Source organism: Dendropsophus ebraccatus, chromosome 7, assembly GCF_027789765.1.
Source record: "Dendropsophus ebraccatus isolate aDenEbr1 chromosome 7, aDenEbr1.pat, whole genome shotgun sequence".
Taxonomy (NCBI): Eukaryota; Metazoa; Chordata; class Amphibia; order Anura; family Hylidae; genus Dendropsophus; species Dendropsophus ebraccatus.
Window position 1 is genome coordinate 128800621 of NC_091460.1, and position 23940 is coordinate 128824560.

General features: G+C 46.0%; 1 long non-coding RNA gene across 1 annotated transcript; it reads left to right on the forward strand.

The window, feature by feature from the left end:
* The first annotated feature begins 3606 nt into the window (after positions 1-3606).
* LOC138797028 (uncharacterized) lies at positions 3607-17882 on the forward strand. Its single transcript, XR_011363878.1, has 2 exons — positions 3607-4254; positions 16492-17882. It is a non-coding gene; the product is annotated as an uncharacterized lncRNA (long non-coding RNA).
* The last annotated feature ends 6058 nt before the right edge of the window (positions 17883-23940 follow it).

The window sequence follows — 23940 nt, forward strand, 5'->3', positions numbered from 1 at the left end:
GATCACACATTTCATTGTAAAGTAAGGGAAATCTCAAGGGTTCAGAAATTTACCTTAAGGCCCCATTCCACGGAACGATTATCGGCCGTGTTTGGCCGATAATCGTGCTGTGGAATAGAAGGCAACAATCAGCCGACATTATTCATGTCGGCTGATCGTTGTGTTGTTTGTCTTTCAAACACCTTGAAAGACAAACGACTTGGATAGCAGCGATCTGCTGCCGTCGCTCCATGGAATAGAAGCGGCAGCAGCAGACCGCTGCTTTCCTCTATGGGCTGCCCAGACGATCACCCGGGCAGCCCCCCCAGCCCCTCCCGCCCTCACCGCCACATGGAATAGTGGTGGCAGCGAGCGGGGTACAAGGTGCAAACGAGCGCTGACAGTGGCCCGTGGAATAGGGGCTTTAGCTTTTCCCTTCAAGGAGAAGTCTTGTCAAATTCAAACAAGGTATGAAGTGGGGGGGGGGGGGGGGATTTGCGGGAAAATAATAAACCAATAATAAACCAATTGAACTTATGCCTCCGTAGCGCTGTTCCCGGGTCCATGCTGACAGCCAACAATGTCATTTTCGTCTGGAATCCGGGTGCGTCAAGTACCTGGCTCTTTAAGTTGTAACATCAAGACCCACCTAAGCAATTGCCTGCCCCAGTTAGGGTGCGGTTACACAGAGAGATTCATCTGACAGATTTTTGAAGCCAGGAACAAACTATAAACTGGGAACAGGTCATAAAGGAAAGACTGAGATTTCTCCTCTTTTCAAATCCATCAAATCTCTCTGTGTAAAAACACCATAAGGGTACGTTCACACGTACCGTGCTGCTGCTGGCAGCGGATTTCACAGCGAAACTCAGAGTGAAATCCGCAAACATACGGTACGTGTGAATGTACCCTTAGGGTACAAACCCACTTGACGTATTTGCTGCGTGAATCAGTCTTAAAAATAAGCAGGCAAAACGCAGGTTGGCTTTATACAATTGTTCTGCGTTAAAATACGCAATTGCGTATTTTTGAAGCGTGAAGCTACATGCGTTTTTCGCACAGGTTGTTAACAACTGATGCTTTGCTAACAAGCTTCACGCTTCAAAAATACGCAATTGCGTATTTTAACGCAGAACAATCGTATAAAGCCAACCTGCGTTTTGCCTGCTTATTTTTAAGACTGATTCACGCAGCAAATACGTCAAGTGGGTTTGTACCCTTGAAGTAGCTCAAATCTGCAGGGAGTCTTTATCCACTGGCAACTACAGCAGCACTTTATTCATTTTATCAGATTTCCATAGAATCTAAAAATGCTGATAATACTGACCTCTAGTGGATATTTAGGAAATTGTGAGTATTTGCTACTTGAAAGTATTCTTGACATTTTAAATTGGTTTTCACACAAACATCATTCACCCCTTATCCCAGCAGTCGGAGCCACCAATCGTATGAACAATGGTCTTGTGGGCCCCTTGGTTGAATGGGATGGAAAGCAGGACACATGTGGAGTTGTTCCATTGAAATCTTGATGAAAATTTCAACACCAAGAAAATAGCACATACTGAACTAACATAACAGATTTTACTGAATATATTAAAGCATATTTAAAAGTCCATACAGTAAGGAAAAAGAGGTGAGGGAACTAGGTGCTGTACGATAATAGCAAAAATACACCTAAATGCTGATCATACAACCACAAGCAACTGGTCTAAAACACATGTACTGTACATATGATACAATGTACATGCAATAATGGTGAGTAAGACATGCTAGGTTTGGGAGCATTTGATTTTTTAGCTTTAGGGTAGAATACAGCTTACGGCCATTCACTTAATTACATTATGTGGACATAGCCTTTCTGTCTTTTCACTCCACTCCTGGTTTTGGTTGCTATGAGGACCTGACATGAGGACCAAATACTGCCTGAAATATACTGTGTGTGAACCCAGCCTTAGGCTAAGTTCACACACCGTATGAACCGTATACGGAAATATACGTCCATTGCTCCCTAGGAATCCTGGCTGGAGCGTATGCACATAGTTAACGCTCCGGCCGGGATCCCTAGTGGCGCCGTAAACAACTGACATGTCAATTTTCTGCGCCCGCCATTTAGTGAATAGCGGCCGCAGAAAAGCATATCAGTGCACACTATGGACTGAGCGGCTCCGGCTGTTCGCTCCATAGTGTGCTGTGGGGAGTTCTGATGCGGGGCACGCACAGATGCGCCCACATCAGAACACCGCAGCCGAAAAGATCATCCGGCCTGTACTGCGGTACCAGCAGGGATGATCTTTTCAGAGACCTGGCCGGGTCACGGAACGGGTGGTCTCTTACGAAGTGTGCACATAGCCTTAGGGTGCGTTCACACGTACAGGATCGCAGCAGATTTGATGGGGTGGATTTGATGCTATGTTCAGTTATTTAGATCAAATCTGCTGCGATACAGTGTGTGTGAAGCTACCCTTAAAGCTCAACATGGGTACAGTGACTTACTAGACCACCTGTATGTCTTTACTGCCCTAATGCTCCAGAGACACTATTGTACTATCCCCCTGCTGTAGTATGAAAGGGCTTCATCATTCATCAGAACACCACGTTAGGATATTACTGCCTCTTCAGTATCTTCAAGGTAATGCAGATGGCCATACAACGGAGGAAAAAGCACAGTTTTAATTGATGTTGGATGCACTGAAGAAAACAGAGGCCACATATCCCCAGGCAATCCAAAGCTTTCAAGTCTCCCAGAATTATTTTTTAGAGGTTATCACTAACATATCTAAAGCATTACTGTCATTTAAATGGACACGTCAAAGGTTTGTATTCGTCTGTGTCTCAGCCCTCCGAACAGCAGTTTACTTCACTCCCAGGCTCGCTACCCAATCTGACTCACTGCAAGAAGGGCTCCATAGACTTACAATGGCCATCTACTACAATGCCACACAGGAATGCTTAAAAAAGTCCGGCAATTTTTAAACGCCGGCAGCCAAGTGGGGGGAAATTGATTACAAGTAGGAACTTACGTCTCCCTGTGCCCGCAGTGAGTGGCTGGAGTGGCGTCAGGACACCTGGCGAAAGGCATTTTCCCCCAAGTTGTGATGACATCATAACTCGGGAAAAAATGCCTGACACAGCCCCATAGGCCAAAGGATAAGTGTTATAAGGATGGGAATGGAGCGATTTTAAGGAACATTTTTTTTCTTAGGGTAGCTTCACACGTAGCGGATTTGCAGCCGATTTCACGGTGCGAGTTTGCTGTGAAATCGGCTGCGAATCTGGTACGTGTTAAGCTGCCGTTAAAAGGTTTTAATTTTTTAAAAGCCGCCAGATGAAATAAAAGTTATACAACTTACATACTGTCGCAAATTGTACCGACTTGAGGAACCTATGTAACATGTCAGTTAGGGCAAACATTGTTAACACATCGCACCCACCCCCACACGATTTTGCAGCGTATTTTATGCAAAAATTAAGTCTGCCATTGCAAAGTACACTAAATAAAGGCTCATGTGGGTCCGTAGGTAAGAAAAATGCAAGCGCTATGGCCTTTTAAACATGGAAAGCGGAAAAAAAAAATTTGCTCCATCTTTAAGGGGTTAATGTGAGGGATACGGGCACTTATGATGTCCCAGGGGCCCCAACTCCTCTATCCCCTTCGGGTAGGCCCCTCACACTTCTATAAGCGTGTCATAGTGGTCAGAGAATGGAGTTGACCATGCCGCGGCCTGCGCACTACTCTCCTGTCACAAGCTGGTGGTTTGGTTTCCATAGTAACGCCTCACAGCACCCTTCCTCCCGCGGCCTGCGCACTACTCTCCTGTCACAAGCTGGTGGTTTGGTTTCCATAGTAACGCCTCACAGCACCCTCCCTCCCGCGGCCTGCGCACTACTCTCCTGTCACAAGCTGGTGGTTTGGTTTCCATAGCAACGCCTCGCGCCACCCGCCCGCACTCCAGGCCGCGCCCAAAACGTGCGGCGCTCCCAGTTCTCACCATAGAGACGACGTAACTGCTTCCTGTCACATGACCGCTCCCAGTCTACGTCCTCACTGCACGACCGCCGCCCTGTGAGAACGCAGCATGGAGACCCGGCAGCGGCCGCAGCAGCGGGAGAGTGAGGGCGGCCCCGGCACGACGCCCGCAGACCTGGCGGAGAGGAGGAAGGAGGCGCGGGGATACCTGGAGACCCTGTCCTGTCACTCCTACTGGTTCGATCTGTGGATCTTCCTCCTGTTTGACCTGGTGCTCCTGGCTTTCATCCTTCTGCTGCCCTGAATGAGTGAGTGTCCCCTGTATTAGTAATATCCTACATGTACGAGGCTGAAGTTGGTTTCTTATTCGGCCAGTTTCTTATTCGGGGCTGAAGTTGGTTTCTTATTCGGCAGTTTCTTATTCAGAGGATTTTTCTTTTTCCTGTTTTAGCTATTATTCTTACAGAAAATGAATAATATTCATACCCTACCGTAAGTGAGGGGCCCTGAGAGGACTGGTGATAAAAATGGCAAAAAAGACCCCACGGTTGGCATAAAAATGGGCATGAAAGTAAAACCACAAAATTATTATTTAAAAATAAAATTGACTTTGGGCCACTGATCTCACACTGAAAATACACAGAGAGGGATGCCCTGCATCACACCCAACAGAGTCCAGCCTGGCCCAAAGTGGTTCTGGGTATAAAAACTGGCATCAAAGTGGGCACATAGCCATTTTTCATGATTTGAATAAGTAACAGGTATTTTCAAAGGGTTAAATGAGTTTGGGCCACTGATCTCACACTGATAATACACAGAGAGGGATCCCCCGCATCACATCCAAGAGAGTCCAGCCTGGCCCAAAGTGGTTCTGGGTATAAAAACTGGCATCAAAGTGGGCAGATTGGCATTTTTTCCTAATTTGAATAAGTAACAGCTGTTTTCAAAGGGTTAAATGAGTTTGGGCCACGGATCTCACACTGATAATACACAGAGAGGGATCCCCCGCATCATACCCAAGAGAGTCCAGCCTGGCCCAAAGTGGTTCTGGGTATAAAAACTGGCATCAAAGTGGGCAGATTGGCATTTTTTCCTAATTTGAATAAGTAACAGCTGTTTTCAAAGGGTTAAATGAGTTTGGGCCACTGATCTCACACTGATAATACACAGAGAGGGATGCCCTGCATCACAACCAAGAGAGTCCAGCCTGGCCCAAAGTGGTTCTGGGTATAAAAACTGGCATCAAAGTGGGCACATAGCCATTTTTCATGATTTGAATAAGTAACAGCTATTTTCAAAGGGTTAAATGAGTTTGGGCCACTGATCTCACACTGATAATACACAGAGAGGGATGCCCGGCATCACATCCAAGAGACTCCAGCCTGGCCCAAAGTGGTTCTGGGTATAAAAACTGGCATCAAAGTGGGCAGATTGGCATTTTTTCCTAATTTGAATAAGTAACAGCTGTTTTCAAAGGGTTAAATGAGTTTGGGCCACGGATCTCACATTGATATTGCACAGAGAGGGATGCCCCGCATCATACCCAAGAGAGTCCAGCCTGGCCCAAAGTGGTTCTGGGTATAAAAACTGGCATCAAAGTGGGCACATAGCCATATTTCATGATTTGAATAAGTAACAGCTATTTTCAAAGGGTTCAGTGAGTTTGGGCCACTGATCTCACACTGATAATACACAGAGAGGGATCCCCCGCATCACATCCAAGAGAGTCCAGCCTGGCCCAAAGTGGTTCTGGGTATAAAAACTGGCATCAAAGTTGGCAGATTGGCATTTTTCCCAATTTGAATAAGTAACAGGTATTTTCAAAGGGTTAAATGAGTTTGGGCCACTGATCTCACACTGATAATACACAGAGAGGGATGCCCCGCATCACATCCAACAGAGTCCAGCCTGGCCCAAAGTGGTTCTGGGTATAAAAACTGGCATCAAAGTGGGCACATAGCCATTTTTCATGATTTGAATAAGTAACAGCTATTTTCAAAGGGTTCAGTGAGTTTGGGCCACTGATCTCACACTGATATTACACAGAGAGGGATGCCCCGCATCACAACCAAGAGAGTGCAGCCTGGCCCAAAGTGGTTCTGGGTATAAAAACTGGCATCAAAGTGGGCACAGAGCCATTTTTCATGATTTGAATAAGTAACAGCTATTTTCAAAGGGTTAAATGAGTTTGGGCCACTGATCTCACACTACGTACACACAGATAGGCATGCCCCGCATTACATCCAAGAGAGTCCAGCCTGGCCCAAAGTGGTTCTGGGTATAAAAACTGGCATCAAAGTGGGCAGATTGGCATTTTTTCCTAATTTGAATAAGTAACAGCTGTTTTCAAAGGGTTAAATGAGTTTGGGCCACTGATCTCACACTGATAATACACAGAGAGGGATGCCCCGCATCACAACCAAGAGAGTCCAGCCTGGCCCAAAGTGGTTCTGGGTATAAAAACTGGCATCAAAGTGGGCAGATTGGCATTTTTTCCTAATTTGAATAAGTAACAGCTGTTTTCAAAGGGTTAAATGAGTTTGGGCCACGGATCTCACATTGATATTGCACAGAGAGGGATGCCCCGCATCATACCCAAGAGAGGCCAGCCTGGCCCAAAGTGGTTTTTGGTATAAAAACTGGCATCAAAGTGGGCAGATTGGCATTTTTTCCTAATTTGAATAAGTAACAGCTGTTTTCAAAGGGTTAAATGAGTTTGGGCCACTGATCTCACACTGATAATACACAGAGAGGGATGCCCCGCATCATACCCAAGAGAGTCCAGCCTGGCCCAAAGTGGTTCTGGGTATAAAAACTGGCATCAAAGTGGGCACAGAGCCATTTTTCATGATTTGAATAAGTAACAGCTATTTTCAAAGGGTTAAATGAGTTTGGGCCACTGATCTCACACTGATAATACACAGACAGGCATGCCCCGCATCACATCCAAGAGAGTCCAGCCTGGCCCAAAGTGGTTCTGGGTATAAAAACTGGCATCAAAGTGGGCACATAGCCATTTTTCATGATTTGAATAAGTAGCAGCTATTTTCAAAGGGTTAAATGAGTTTGGGCCACTGATCTCACACTAGGTACACACAGATAGGGATCCCCCGCATCACATCCAAGAGAGTCCAGCCTGGCCCAAAGTGGTTCTGGGTATTTTGTGAATAAATGTTTAGCGCCGCACTATCCCTTTAAGCAAACAGGGCTAAAGTACTCAGGAGGCATTTGTCAGCATAACAGGATCCCAGAATTCGCTGTCCCATCTCTTCTTATTAAACATTTCTCGGCTAACCCTGAATACATTTCTATAGTAACAATACCTGCAGCAATGTTTTCTGCTGACAGGTCTGCTTTAGGCTATGTTAGGCCTCATTCACACATCCATAGTTCAGCCAGTGAATACGGACCTGTAATGGTGGACCGCACTATGAATGTGCAGTAACAGTGCTACGCAGTTTACGGAGCACTATGTAGAAGACAATGATTCGTGCCGCAAATGCAAGTCCGCACTATAATCTATCCTTTATTTTTTTGTAGCGCGGCACGTGGACCTGAACACTTGTACAGATGTGTGAACAGGGCCATTGAAATATATTTGTCCTATGTGTTGCCTGCAATGTCAGGGTCCCCTTGTAGCCATATAGGACCACTTTGTAGCCAGTAAGACCGCCCTTGTAGCCAGCAGAACCTGATTACGGGAGCATTGATGTCCCTGTACCCAGTGGGATTAGCAGATGCATGCTGCAATACTAATGATCGCACTGCGCACGTGTAGGAAGGCCGTTCTGGGTACGAGAGATGGCTTTGCCCCCAAGTGCTGACGTCACCATACCCAAGAAGATGAAAGGAAGTAGGACATCACTGTAAGAAAGGTTGCATCATGTGACTGGACCAGCAATCTCCGAGTAAAGCCAACAAGGAATATATAAGTTCTTTAGTTAAGGGTTAATTTTCGTTCTTTTTTTTTTCAATTTTTCCAGGATAACCCTTTAGGCTATGTTTAAACAAAGTAAAAATAAGGGCAAATAATGACCATTATTAAAGGGGAACTGTCAGCCAGTTAGATTAATCTAAACTGCTGATAGCTCCCTATTGCACCAAAAACACCATGGATAAAGGTATGTGTTTTACCTTAATCCTCATTACCGTTTCAGTAAAGTTTGGCATTTGCTCCAAAGTCTGGTAAGGACCCACAGGGCATCCCTCTCTGTGTATTATCAGTGTGAGATCCGTGGCCCAAACTCATTTAACCCTTTGAAAATAGCTGTTACTTATTCAAATCAGGAAAAAATTCAAATCTGCCAACTTTGATGCCAGTTTTTATACCCAGAACCAGTTTGGGCCAGGCTGGACTCTGTTGGATGTGATGCGGGGCATCCCTCTCTGTGTATTATCAGTGTGAGATCAGTGGCCCAAACTCATTTAACCCTTTGAAAATAGCTGTTACTTATTCAAATCATGAAAAATGGCTATGTGCCCACTTTGATGCCAGTTTTTATACCCAGAACCACTTTGGGCCAGGCTGGACTCTCTTGGATGTAATGCGGGGCATGCCTATCTGTGTGTACCTAGTGTGAGATCAGTGGCCCAAACTCATTTAACCCTTTGAAAATAGCTGTTACTTATTCAAATCATGAAAAATGGCTCTGTGCCCACTTTGATGCCAGTTTTTATACCCAGAACCACTTTGGGCCAGGCTGGACTCTCTTGGGTATGATGCGGGGCATCCCTCTCTGTGTATTATCAGTGTGAGATCAGTGGCCCAAACTCATTTAACCCTTTGAAAACAGCTGTTACTTATTCAAATCATGAAAAATGGCTATGTGCCCACTTTGATGCCAGTTTTTATACCCAGAACCACTTTGGGCCAGGCTGGACTCTCTTGGGTATGATGCAGGGCATCCCTCTCTGTGTATTATCAGTGTGAGATCAGTGGCCCAAAGTCATTTAACCCTTTGAAAATAGCTGTTACTTATTCAAATCATGAAAAATGGCTATGTGCCCACTTTGATGCCAGTTTTTATACCCAGAACCACTTTGGGCCAGGCTGGACTCTCTTGGGTATGATGCGGGGCATCCCTCTCTGTGTATTATCAGTGTGAGATCAGTGGCCCAAACTCATTTAACCCTTTGAAAACAGCTGTTACTTATTCAAATCATGAAAAATGCCTATGTGCCCACTTTGATGCCAGTTTTTATACCCAGAACCACTTTGGGCCAGGCTGGACTCTCTTGGATGTAATGCAGGGCATGCCTATCTGTGTGTACGTAGTGTGAGATCAGTGGCCCAAACTCATTTAACCCTTTGAAAATAGCTGTTACTTATTCAAATCATGAAAAATGGCTCTGTGCCCACTTTGATGCCAGTTTTTATACCCAGAACCACTTTGGGCCAGGCTGGACTCTCTTGGTTGTGATGCGGGGCATGCCTCTCTGTGTAATATCAGTGTGAGATCAGTGGCCCAAACTCATTTAACCCTTTGAAAACAGCTGTTACTTATTCAAATTAGGAAAAAATGCCAATCTGCCCACTTTGATGCCAGTTTTTATACCCAGAACCACTTTGGGCCAGGCTGGACTCTGTTGGATGTGATGCGGGGCATGCCTATCTGTATATTATCAGTGTGAGATCAGTGGCCCAAACTCATTTAACCCTTTGAAAATAGCTGTTACTTATTCAAATCATGAAAAATGGCTATGTGCCCACTTTGATGCCAGTTTTTATACCCAGAACCACTTTGGGCCAGGCTGGACTCTCTTGGTTGTGATGCGGGGCATCCCTCTCTGTGTAATATCAGTGTGAGATCAGTGGCCCAAACTCATTTAACCCTTTGAAAATAGCTGTTACTTATTCAAATCATGAAAAATGGCTATGTGCCCACTTTGATGCCAGTTTTTATACCCAGAACCACTTTGGGCCAGGCTGGACTCTGTTGGATGTGATGCGGGGCATGCCTATCTGTATATTATCAGTGTGAGATCAGTGGCCCAAACTCATTTAACCCTTTGAAAATACCTGTTACTTATTCAAATTGGGAAAAATGCCAATCTGCCAACTTTGATGCCAGTTTTTATACCCAGAACCACTTTGGGCCAGGCTGGGCTCTCTTGGATGTGATGCGGGGCATGCCTATCTGTGTGAACGTAGTGTGAGATCAGTGGCCCAAACTCACTGAACCCTTTGAAAATAGCTGTTACTTATTCAAATCATGAAATATGGCTCTGTGCCCACTTTGATGCCAGTTTTTATACCCAGAACCACTTTGGGCCAGGCTGGACTCTCTTGGATGTGATGCGGGGCATCCCTCTCTGTGTATTATTAGTGTGAGATCAGTGGCCCAAACTCATTTAACCCTTTGAAAACAGCTGTTACTTATTCAAATTAGGAAAAAATGCCAATCTGCCTACTTTGATGCCAGTTTTTATACCCAGAACCACTTTGGGCCAGGCTGGACTCTCTTGGATGTGATGCAGGGGATCCCTCTCTGTGTATTATCAGTGTGAGATCAGTGGCCCAAACTCATTTAACCCTTTGAAAATACCTGTTACTTATTCAAATCATGAAAAATGGCTATGTGCCCACTTTGACGCCAGTTTTTATACCCAGAACCACTTTGGGCCAGGCTGGACTCTCTTGGGTGTGATGCGGGGCATCCCTCTCTGTGTATTATCAGTGTGAGATCAGTGGCCCAAAGTCAATTTTATTTTTAAATAATAATTTTGTGGTTTTACTTTCATGCCCATTTTTATGCCAACCGTGGGATCTTTTTTGCCATTTTTATCACCAGTCCTCTCAGGGCCCCTCACTTACGGTAGGGTATGAATATTATTCATTTTCTGTAAGAATAATAGCTAAAACAGGAAAAAGAAAAATCCTCTGAATAAGAAACTGCCGAATAAGAAACCAACTTCAGCCCCGAATAAGAAACTGGCCGAATAAGAAACCAACTTCAGCCTCGTCCTACATGTACGGTCACTGCTCAGGCTCTGTGCTTCATCCCTTACCCTGTAGGGAACCTAAGGCTGGGTTCACACTACGTTTTTGCAATCCGTTTTTTACCACAAAACGGATTGCAAAAACGTAGTGTGAACCCAGCCTTAAGCAGTTGCAAAACTATAACTCCCATCATGCCTGGGCATTTATTCCTTTTGCCCCATAGTAAAACTGACTAGGCAACTTGTATAACTTTTTTATTTTAAAAAATTAAAACCTTTTTTTAAAAAACAAAAACAAACTAAATGTTGCTTAAAATTGCGCTATTCTCATCCTTATAACACTGGTCTATGGGGCCATGTGAGGTGTCATCTTTTGTGCCATGATCTGTACTTTCTATCGGTACCTTGCTTGCGTATAGGCGACTTTTTGATGACTTTTTATTACAGTTTTGTGCTTGGATGTTTTTTACGCTTACGCCGTTTACATTGCGTGATCAGGTATGTGATAATTTAACAGTTCAGGCAAATTCGCACGCGGCAATACCAAACGTGTTTAATTTTATTTATAAAATGGGAAAAGGGGGAAAAAACTAGATTTTACACTTACAGTAATTTTAAAGCAGGGTGGATAAAAATCAATGATTTTTTTAAAAAAATCAAAAAAATCGGATTTTTTTGATTTAAATCGGATTTTTTTGATTTAAATTGGATTTTTTTCAATAAACTGCTTTTTGAGGAAAATATTTTACCATCCAAAGGTTCTTCCATCATGAGATAAAGCTGAGTTGTTTAACTCAGTAGAATAAAGGCTGTATATGTTCTCAAATGTTACAACATGAACAGAGTTGAGAAAAAGACCTTAATCCTATTGTTCTACAAACCTATGAATACAGAATCATCCCCTTCAGTACCAAGTCCAAGAAGTTAAACAATATGTTTCTGATTGTTTGGACTATTTTTTTTTTTTTTGTTTAGCCAAATTAGTTAACATGGATGTTTGTTTAAGCCAGGGGTGGGGAACCTTTTCCATGTCGAGGGCCGGTCGGGCATTAATAAAATCATTCGAGGGCCGCATACCGTGCGCGCCAGTTAGTAGCGTGGGTTTGCAGCACCCAGGACAAGGCATAGTATTGTTCCCCTAGTGCCCCTGCTATTGTAGTTAACCCCCAGTGATGCCCCTTGTAGTCTAGTTAACCCCCAAGTCATGTCCCTGGTAGCCTAGTTAACCCCCATCAGGCATGTCCCTGGTAGCCTAGTTATTCCCCCCCCATCAGTCATGTCTCTGGTAGCCTAGTTGTCCCCCCCCCCATCAGTCATGTCCCTGGTAGCCTAGTTATTCCCCCCCCATCAGTCATGTCCCTGGTAGCCTAGTTATTCCCCCCCCATCAGTCATGTCTCTGGTAGCCTAGTTGTCTCCCCCATCAGTCATGTCCCTGGTGGCCTAGTTATCCCCCCATCAGTCATGTCCCTGGTAGCCTAGTTGTCCCCCCCATCAGTCATGTCCCTGGTAGCCTAGTTGTCCCCCCCCATCAGTCATGTCCCTGGTAGCCTAGTTGTCCCCCCCATCAGTCATGTCCCTGGTGGCCTAGTTGTCCCCCCCCCATCAGGCATGTCCCTGGTAGCCTAGTTATTCCCCCCCCCCCATCAGGCATGTCCCTGGTAGCCTAGTTAACCCCCATCAGGCATGTCCCTGGTAGCCTAGTTGCCCCCCCCCATCAGTTATGTCCCTGGTAGCCTAGTTATTCCCCCCCCCCATCAGTCATGTCTCTGGTAGCCTAGTTATTCTCCCCCCCATCAGGCATGTCCCTGGTAGCCTAGTTATTCCCCCCCCCATCAGGCATGTCCCTGGTAGCCTAGTTATTCCCCCCCCCCCCCCCATCAGGCATGTCCCTGGTAGCCTAGTTAACCCCCATCAGGCATGTCCCTGGTAGCCTAGTTGCCCCCCCCCCATCAGTTATGTCCCTGGTAGCCTAGTTATTCCCCCCCCCCCATCAGTCATGTCCCTGGTAGCCTAGTTATTCCCCCCCCCATCAGTCATGTCCCTGGTAGCCTAGTTATTCCCCCCCCCATCAGTCATGTCTCTGGTAGCCTAGTTATCCCCCCCGCCCCCATCAGGCATGTCCCTGGTAGCCTAGTTGTCCCCCCCATCAGTCATGTCCCTGGTAGCCTAGTTGTCCCCCCCCATCAGTCATGTCCCTGGTAGCCTAGTTGTCCCCCCCCCATCAGTCATGTCCCTGGTAGCCTAGTTGTCCCCCCCCCATCAGTCATGTCCCTGGTAGCCTAGTTGTCCCCCCCCCATCAGTCATGTCCCTGGTAGCCTAGTTGTCCCCCCCCCCCATCAGTCATGTCCCTGGTAGCCTAGTTGTCCCCCCCCCCCATCAGTCATGTCCCTGGTAGCCTAGTTGTCCCCCCCCCCCCATCAGTCATGTCCCTGGTAGCCTAGTTGTCCCCCCCCCCCATCAGTCATGTCCCTGGTAGCCTAGTTGTCCCCCCCCCCCATCAGTCATGTCCCTGGTAGCCTAGTTGTCCCCCCCATCAGTCATGTCCCTGGTAGCCTAGTTGTCCCCCCCATCAGTCATGTCCCTGGTAGCCTAGTTGTCCCCCCATCAGTCATGTCCCTGGTAGCCTAGTTATTCCCCCCCCCCATCAGTCATGTCCCTGGGATCCTAGTTAACCCCTCAAATAAAAAAATAAACATCCCACTCACCTTACCTCCGCTCCCACGCAGTCCAGGTCCTCTTCTCTCCCAGGTCCTCTGTGCCGGTCTTCTCCTGCAGGCGGCGCGCGATGAAATGACGTCATCGCGCGCGGCCCGCAAGAGACTAAAGACACGCGCCGCTCTGCTGGGGAAGAAGCCGGCACAGACAGCATCCTCCGGTGTCCGCCAGCTGTCACAGACACAGGAGGATGCGGTGTATGCCGGCTTCTTCCCCAGCAGAGCGGCGAGCATCACAGGGGAGCTGCGGGCCGCGGGCCGCATCGGGAGGTCTCAGGGGCCGGATGCGGCCCGCGGGCCGGAGGTTCCCCACCCCTGGTTTAAGCAAATAACGTATGCTGTAATGTTGTTATTGTTTCAGTTGAATAAATCCATTTAAATTGTTATTAAGTTCAGGATTATTTTTCTCCTTTCTAAGTACAACAGAACAGTGGTGTCCAAATATGAATGATTAACCCATTAAACTGGGGAGAAAAAAGTAATATAAAAAGTGATTCTAAAAATCTTCATCTACTTGCATGTTAAAGTAGCAAGAACTAGTTTAGGTAGAAACTTTGATTTAAATCACTGATTTAAATCAAGCCTTCCTGACTAGTGATTTAAATCGTGATTTAAATCGTGATTTAAATCAGTTTGATTTAAAACAAATCCACCCTGTTTTAAAGGGAACCTGTCACCTGAGAACAGAGGGAAGAGCCTGCCCGACCCCCCCCCGGTGGAGCCCTGGATACTTACCTCATCCTGCAAGTCCCACTCCAGAAGCCGGTCCCGCCACGGAGAAATTGCCGCCTGATGGTATGCACGCGCTATATGTAAATGAGAAGACATGAGTCCGACGTCCAGTGCTCTAGTGATTGCCTATGGACGTCAGACTCATCTCTTCTCATTTACATAACCCGCACGCAGACCGTCAGGCAGTGATTTACCTCCGAGGTAAGTATCCGGGGCTCCACCGGTGGATTGGGCAGGCTCTTCCCTCTGTTCTCAGGTGACAGGTTCCCTTTTAACTCCCCCTGGGAGACTTCTAATAAAACTGCACTGATCTCTCATAGAGATAAGTGCAGTATACATTATACAGCACCGATCCATGAGATCAGTGTTGCATTTAAGTGCAGCTGTCATGTAAATTATTCAAAATGACAGTGCCCGGAATCTCATCGGATTTCGCTGCAAACTCGTAGTGTGAAATACAATGCTGTTCTGTACGTGTGACCCACCCTTTGTTGCCACGTACTCTGAATCCTGGAGCTTTTTGAATTTGGCTGGACTAATAGAAAGACAGATCATATTTAGTTCTTAGCATTCCTGGAATAAAACATTGTTCTGGAAAGGAAAAGTAAAAAAGCACTCCTGCAGTGACTGGCTTAGGGTTCTATTCCACAGAATGATTATCGGCCTTATTCGGCCGATAATCGTCCCGTGGAATAGAAGGCAATGATCAGCCGACATTGTTCATGTCGGCTGATCTTTGCGTTGTTGTTTGTCTTTCAAACATGTTGAAAGACAAACGACTCATACAGCCGCGATATGCTGCCGTTGCTCCGTGCAATAGGAGCGGCGGCAGCAGACTGCTGCTGTATGCTATGGGCTGCCCGGACGATCTAGCGATCTGAGACCCCTCCCGCACTCAACCGCTCACTGTCGACGCACGGAATAGCGTGGGCACGAAGGAGCTGACAGCGCTCGTTTGCTCCTCCAGTCGGCCTGTGGAATAGGGTCTTTAGGGTTCTATTACACGTATTTTTAACAATTAACCACTAATGATAAATGATTGCAAACGACATTGTGTATCGTTAACCTGAAATCATTCACCATATTACACAGAACGATAATCGTTAGTCAGGATCATTACTGCGATCATTATTGCGATCGTTGCTATGATCGTTTACTCCATCTGATCCCAGCAAAACAATGAACAATGTGCAATTTACACTGCGTTTACACGGAGCAATAATTCGCCCGATCGTACGATTAACGATTTCGAAGTAATGATTTTTTCTTATAACGATCAGCGTTTAGACGTTACGATATATCGTACGAAAAATTCGTTTTGCGAACGACGATTTTAGAACATTAAGATCAAAACGAACGGTTTCTCACTCGTCGATCGTGCGCTGCGTTTACACGTACGATTATTTACGCTGAACGATTAGTCGAAAAATGCGTAACTAGAGCAAACGAATGTGGAATTACAGCGAACGATTAGCGATAATTTTAGGTTAAGGGCCCTATTTCGCGGGACGATTATCGTTCAGATAATCGTTAAATGGTTCGGAACGAAGCGATAATCTTTCTGTTGAATAGCAGTTAACGATTAAACGACGAACGAGAAATCGTTGATCGCTTAATGAGACCTGGACCTACTTTTATCGTTGCTCGTTCGCAAATCGTTCGCATGGACTAAGATGTCGTCTGCAGAAGCGACGGACGCAATAGCGACGACAAGACGACCGCTAGAACAATCATGAGTAACGATCATCGTTCCGTGTAATTGGGTAAACGATTTCAGGTCATTCACAATAGTGGTCTTTTGAGATTGTTTATCGTTACAGATTAGCCGAATGATAATCGTCCAGTGGAATAGGGCCCTCAGATCTAAATCAACGACTTATGAACGATTTTTCGATCATTGCCTGCAATTACACAGAATGATTATCGGTTATATTCGAGCGATATAACGATTTTTCACACGATTATCGTCCCGTGTAATAGAGCCTTTTAGACTGCCATCTGTCTGACTTTTACGCCTTGAAACTGAAAAACAGGTTAAACAGGTGTCTCACAATGTAGTTTAGATCCAGTTGTAGATGCACATTTGAACAGATAAGCTCTTTCATTTGGTTTGTAGATAATTCGTTACTTATAGATTTGCATTTTCATGTTTCTGCAGGAACGTTCCTGGACGAGCTGACTTCTACTTTCCTGCTGCCCTGAGAAGAACGTGAACTATCAAAAGTTTCCCCCCCTCACTTGGCTGAACATGCAGGCGGCTTTTCAAACAATGAATTGTTTTCTTTTTTTTATTAAGAAATATTTATTTTCTCAAATCTTGTTGTGATCTAATTGTACTAAATCATGTGAACATAGACGACCTCTATTCATGCAGTCTTGTCCATCCCGTCACTCTTCTTTGTATCCAGTTGTTGTAAGATGCCATTGACATCTGTTATCACTGCTTAATGGTTTCACTGATGCTGTTGGCAATGCAGCACAGTCTCTCCTGATCTGGGATTATTCCAGATGATTGTTTGACCCCCCTGTATGTACAGGGGGGTCAAACCTGTGGCTCTCCAGCTGTTGCAAAACTACAATTCTCCTGATGTCTTGACAGCAACAACTGGAGCGTCATAATTTGACACCTGTGACTTTATGTAACTCAGAATGTGCCAATTTGAGCTGAGGAAGCAGCGACCTCGGAAAATGTTCAAGCAACACCCTAGAAACGAGCTGCCAGGACCAAATTAGCTTGTGCTGTAAGACTGCCCCAACTTGATGAAGCAACGGCAGAGTATAATGCACAAATTCATATCCGTATCTTATTACCTGTTGCCACTGTTCCATGACATGATGTTTGTGATCCATACAAAACTCTTAAAGGGGTTATCTGGGTAGCAAAAACAATATTCTAAGCAATCCCCCTTCCAGTACCACCCTATGTCTACTATACATGTGTAACCTATCCTGTGCTCTCTACCTATTCTTTTCCTCATACTTACCCGCTCTGGACATCTAAAAGCATCTTCTCTGTGCCCTCTCTGACTAGAGATTAATGAACAGGGCCAATGTTCAGGTTTGTACAAACCCAAACCATCGGCATTTGACTCCCGAGGTGGAGACAGCCCGAGTACCACCTGGAAAACAGGGATACAGCCTATTACCTAGGCTAGGTTTGGGAGCATTTCATTTCTTAGCTCTTAGGTGGATAACCCCTTTAAGTAGTTTAACCTCAAAAAGTTTGTGCCCGCCTAGTTTCTGGCTCGTGGCAGGAATATCTTCTTGTTTCTGTAACCAGCTTTGCACTATGAAATGACCAAAGAGATTCAAAACAGAGATCTGATGTGTGGTGACTTTATATTTCTAAATATAGAAGACTTGAGAAGAAAGGTGGACTGTGATTGTCATGTCATTTTACATTCTGGAAGATTGCACTGTTATAAAAGTACAAATTTATAGAAATTGTGTGAAAGTTACAATGGAAGAATTCTGTAACTAAAGAATTATATCAGATAACTTTATTTATAAAAAAAAAATAAAATCTTACATCTGTGTTTTTTCTTTAAATGTTTGTATTGCAGGCTAAGGCCTCATGAACTCTATAGCTCTATATGTATCCAAGCTTGTCACGGGTTGACATGTCACACAAGAATAGCACAGTAATATGGTCCCATCTGGAGGCAGTATATGGCGTGTCCATGACTATATGGTATAGAGTCCCAGGGATCTTGTGTGCTGCTGCATTAAAGGGGTTATCCAGTGCTACAAAAACATGGCTACTTTTGCCCCTCTCTTGTCTCCAGATTTGGTGGGGTTTGAAACTCTGTTCCATTGAAGTAAACTGAGCTTAATTGCAAACCACACCTGACCTGGAGACAAGAGAGGGGGAAGAGTAGCCATGTTTTTGTAGTGCTGGATAACCCCTTTAAGGCTTATTCCCACAATCGGTGAAACACGGACGGGGAAGCCCTGTGGTGGAGACTTTCCCTGTGCGACATGATGTATCGATATGATGCAGGGAGCGAGGAAAGCGTTTAAATATCCGTGGCACTATAATGACACAGCTGCGTGGCTGCTTTATTACAGTGCCATGAATATTCAACCACTTTCTCCTGTCCATGTTTCACAGATTGTGGGAATAAGCCCTTAAGACTGACAGAAGATTGTGACCTTTGCCCTGCCACAGTTGCAATAATATCATTCAGCACTATAAAATCAATAGTACAGGCAATTTTAAGATACTGTAATTGGGTTTATTAGGCAAATATGCCATTATCTGCATTCAAAAAGACTTTGCCCAGGTCCCCCCCCCTCCCTCATTCACTCCCCATTATCAGGAAATCTCGACTTTTTTACATCAGTTGAGCCCTGTGTAACCTATGGAGAGGGGAGGGGGGAAATTAGTCGCCAGCAGAGAGCAGAAAACAAAGGATTACACAGTGGGACCTGTGTGAAAGCCGGTATTGAGAGGTCAGTGCTTACTTCAGAGGAGATAGCCCGGTGATGTAGCTGTAAATTAACTCTTTGTTGTCCTGTTTTAGTGCCTCATCTCCCTCCACCCCTCCCCTCTGCATTTCTTCTGACAAAGATACATCATTGTCAGAAGAAATGCGGACGGGGGTCGACACGAATCAGGTATGTATAATGCACTACACTTTCGGGTCCACCGGCGGGGTCGGGGAACACGTGGAAGGGGGCCATTCACATACATAACATACATTACAAAGTTGTATAACTTTGTAATGTGTGTTATTTTGTGGATAATTTCTTAGCGCCACACTACCCCTTTAAGTTTACTGTGGGGCTGCAGGCAGCTATAGTCCACCCAGGGTCCTGAGGCTGATCAGCATGAGGACCCCACAGGTGGAGCCCAGTCAGCTCCCTTCTCCTTACAAGTGTTTCCTCCTAATTTCTTTCTGGCTGCTTCAGGCAGAAGCCGACTTTTAAGCTTCCTTGTTAGTGTATCACCATTGTAGAAGCAGAATGTGTGAGAGCAGGTATGTGGGCTGTTCCGATGTATGTGATGACAGGGGGTGCTTTGGGACATGTTACATACACATCAGACTGAGTAAGTCACCCTGAGATCCCTGCAATTGATGGGGCTGCAGTCTGTTATCTATTGACAATAATTCTGATCCTGCACTGACCAGAGAATGCAGCACACAGGCAATAAATATCTGCATGTAATCACCTCATAGGGCTGATATTCCAGGCTCCCATAGGTGCAGTGCAAGCATCTCATCATAGCACAAATGGGGGCAGCACACAGGGGGTCTATATACAACTGGGGGCAGCACCCGGCTTACTCGGGCAAGTGCCGGGGCCCACAGCCGCTCAAGGGCCCCTCCCCCCCCCCCCGGCACTTGCCCCAGTAATGATTAACCGCATGGCCTTCATGACGTCCAGGGCCTCCCTCCGCTGCGCCGCGGGGATGGATCATCCGGCAGGCGCGATGACGTCATCGCTCTGCCCTGCTGGGGAGATCCCATGATCCATCCAGCGCTGCGGAGGGAGGACCAGCTCAGGACGTCATGGAGGGGGAGAGTGGCGTCCCGCCGCATCCCTTCCCCGAGACTCAGGGTCGGCAGCACCCCACCCGGGTGACAGTGATGCTGACCTAAATTACCGGGGAGGGGATGTGGCGGGACACCACTCTCCCCCTTCCATGATGTCCTGAGCTGGGCCTCCCTCCGCAGTGCTGGATGGATCATGGGATCTCCCCAGCAGGGCAGAGCGATGATGTCATCGCGCCTGCCGGATGATCCATCCCCCTGGCGCACAGAAGGGAGAGGTGAGCTAGAAGAGGGAAGACCCGTCCCCTGGCCAGATGAGGTGAGTATGCCTTTGTTTGTTTGTGTTACTATGGGGGGATCAGCAGGGGCATTGCTATGGGGGGATCAGCAGGGGACATTACTATGGGGGGGATCAGCAGGGGACATTACTATGGGGGGGATCAGCAGGGGACATTACTATGGGGGGGATCAGCAGGGGACATTACTATGGGGGGGATCAGCAGGGGACATTACTATGGGGGATCAGCAGGGGACATTACTATGGGGGGATCAGAAGGGACATTACTATGGGGGATCAGCAGGGGACATTACTATGGGGACAAAGGACATTTTTACTATATGGGGGCACAGCATGAGGACATTATTACTATATTGGGGACATAGCACGGGATCCTACATACGGGACCCACATATCTCCTTACTTTACTGCACATAACACCAAGCAGCAGAATTACTACTGTATAGGAGCCTATGGGTGGGAAGGAAGTTGCTGGAAATTTGCGGAGCCTAAGATGGTTTGTCTGACAGGTTCTGAAGGGAAGAATTGTAGATGCAAGAAATCATCATGGTGGTCTGGGCCAGATGGAGAGAAAACGGAGAGCAATCCCCTCAGATCAAAGAAGATGTCACCTGTGAGTTACTGAATTACGTTTTTTATTTCCCGGTATTTTGTCAAACTTTATTTGACCTGTATGCTAAGACCTTTCACAGCATCTCCATTCTGTGTAGGGGATCAGCAGTGTATTATATACTTATTATCCTCCTTCCTTATGAGGGTGTATATATATATCTCCCCATTCTGTGTAGGTATACAGCAGTGTATTATATACTTATTATCCTCCTGTATGAGTATGTATATATATATATGCCCAAGAGATAGATATATCAACACTCATACAGGAGGGAGGGATAATAAGTATATAATACAGTGCTGTATACCTACACAGAATGGAGAGATATACACACACTCATACAGGAGGATAATAAGTATATAATACAGTGCTGTATACCTACACAGAATGGGGAGATATATACACACTCATACAGGAGGATAATAAGTATATAATACAATGCTGTATACCTACACAGAATGGGGAGATATATACACACTCATACAGGAGGATAATAAGTATATAATACACTGCTGTATACATACACAGAATGAGGAGATATATTCACACTCATACAAAGAATCGAGAGATAGAGACCCGAGACCCTCTAACAATGATGCCACATAATTTGCTATACAAAGGTGCCCACTGAGGCTCTTTCAACCAAGGGCCCACAAAATCCTGGAGCCGGCCCTGCACGGGGGTCTATATACAACTGGGGGCAGCATACAGGGGGTCTATATACAACTGGGGGCAGCACACAGGGGATCTATATACAACTGGGGGCAGAACACAGGGGTCTATACACAACTGGGGGCAGCACACAGGTCTATAAACAATCGGGGGCAGCACACAGGTGTCTATATACAACGGGGCAGAACACAGGGGTCTATATACAACTGGGGGCAGAACCCAGGGGTCTATGTACAACTGGCGGCAGCACACAGGGGTCTATATACAACTGGAGGCAGCACACAGGGATCTATATACAACTGGCAGCAGCACACAGGGGTCTATATACTACCGGGGGCTGCACACAAGGGGTCTATATACTACCGGGGGCTGCACACAAGGGGTCTATATACTACCGAGGGCTGCACACAAGGGGTCTATATACTACTGGGGGCAGCACAAATGGGTCTATATACTACTGGGTGCAGCACACAAGGGGTATATAAACTACTCGGGGGAGCACACATGGGTCTATATACTACTGGGTGCAGCACACAGGGGTCTATATACACTCACCGGCCACTTTATTAGGTACACCTGTCCAACTGCACGTTACCACTTAATTTCTAATCAGCCAATCACATGGCGGCAACTCAGTGCATTTAGGCATGTAGACATGGTCAAGACAATCTCCTGCAGTTCAAACCGAGCATCAGTATGGGGAAGAAAGGTGATTTGAGTGCCTTTGAATGTGGCATGGTTGTTGGTGCCAGAAGGGCTGGTCTGAGTATTTCAGAAACTGCTGATCTACTGGGATTTTCACGCACAACCATCTCTAGGGTTTACAGAGAATGGTCCGAAAAAGAAAAACCATCCAGTGAGCGGCGGCAGTTCTGTGGGCGGAAATGCCTTGTTGATGCCAGAGGTCAGAGGAGAATGGGCAGACTGGTTCGAGCTGATAGAAAGGCAACAGGGACTCAAATAGCCAACCGATACAACCAAGGTAGGCAGAAGAGCATCTCTGAACGCACAGTACGTCGAACTTGGAGGCAGATGGGCTACAGCAGCAGAAGACCACACCGGGTGCCACTCTTTTCAGCTAAGAACAGGAAACAGGCTACAATTTGCACAAGCTCATCGAAATTGGACAGTAGAAGAGTGGAAAAACGTTGCCTGGTCTGATGAGTCTCGATTTCTGCTGCGACATTCGGATGGTAGGGTCAGAATTTGGCGTCAACAACATGAAAGCATGGATCCATCCTGCCTTGTATCAACGGTTCAGGCTGGTGGTGGTGGTGTCATGGTGTGGGGAATATTTTTTGGCACTCTTTGGGCCCCTTGGTACCAATTGAGCATCGTTGCAACCCCACAGCCTACCTGAGTATTGTTGCTGACCATGTCCATCCCTTTATGACCACAATGTACCCAACATCTGATGGCTACTTTCAGCAGGATAATGCGCTATGTCATAAAGCTAGAATCATCTCAGACTGGTTTCTTGAACATGACAATGAGTTCACTGTACTCCAATGGCCTCCACAGTCACCAGATCTCAATCCAATAGAGCATCTTTGGGATGTGGTGGAACGGGAGATTCGCATCATGGATGTGCAGCCGACAAATCTGCGGCAACTGTGTGATGCCCTCATGTCAATATGGACCAAAATCTCTGAGGAAGCTTCCAGCACCTTGTTGTATCTATGCCACGAAGAATTGAGGCAGTTCTGAAGGCAAAAGGGGGTCCAACCCGTTACTAGCATGGTGTACCTAATAAAGTGGCCGCTGAGTGTACAGTACTACTAGTGGTCATGGTGTGGCAGTATTATTCAATGGTATCATTAGTGATATCTTTCGGTTTTGTTCAGAGGCAATATGTAGTATGTACTGAATATATTGAGGCTCTTAATACAGTATGGGGGCACTTTCAGGGCATTATACTTTCTGTCGCAGTATAACACTTTTTTTTTATTATTTTGAGGGGGGGGGGGCATTTGCCTTCTCTGCCTAGGGCACCAAAACTCCTTGTCCCGGCCCTGACAGCAGGTGATAGTACAATACTATATATTGCCTGACATGCTGCTGTATATACACTAACAGATGTGCGGACTAGAGGATGCTATACATAGTCATGATGAGGAGTCACAGCTGTATGTAGACTGACTGTTGTGATGATGAGATGTCGCTGTATATAAACTGACAGACATGATGCTGAGATGTTCCTGTCTATAGGCCGAGACCTGATTAGGAGGCGTTGTCATGACAATGAGATGTTGTTCTGCCATCATAGTTGTCAAACTGCGGCCCTCCAGCTGTTACAAAACTACATTTCCCATCATGCCTGGACAGCGAAAGCTAAAGCTTTGCAAGAGCTGGAGGGCCTGAGTTTGACATCCCTGTTCTACATAGACAACCTGCTACATAGGTAACTGATATAAATGCTGCTCTTCTGCAAGGGGGGGGGGGGGATGAAAATTGCCTAAAAGCCAGTTAGCAGCCAATCACAGCTTTCATTTTCAAGAGAAATAACATCTCCACTATGAGGGGGAGAAA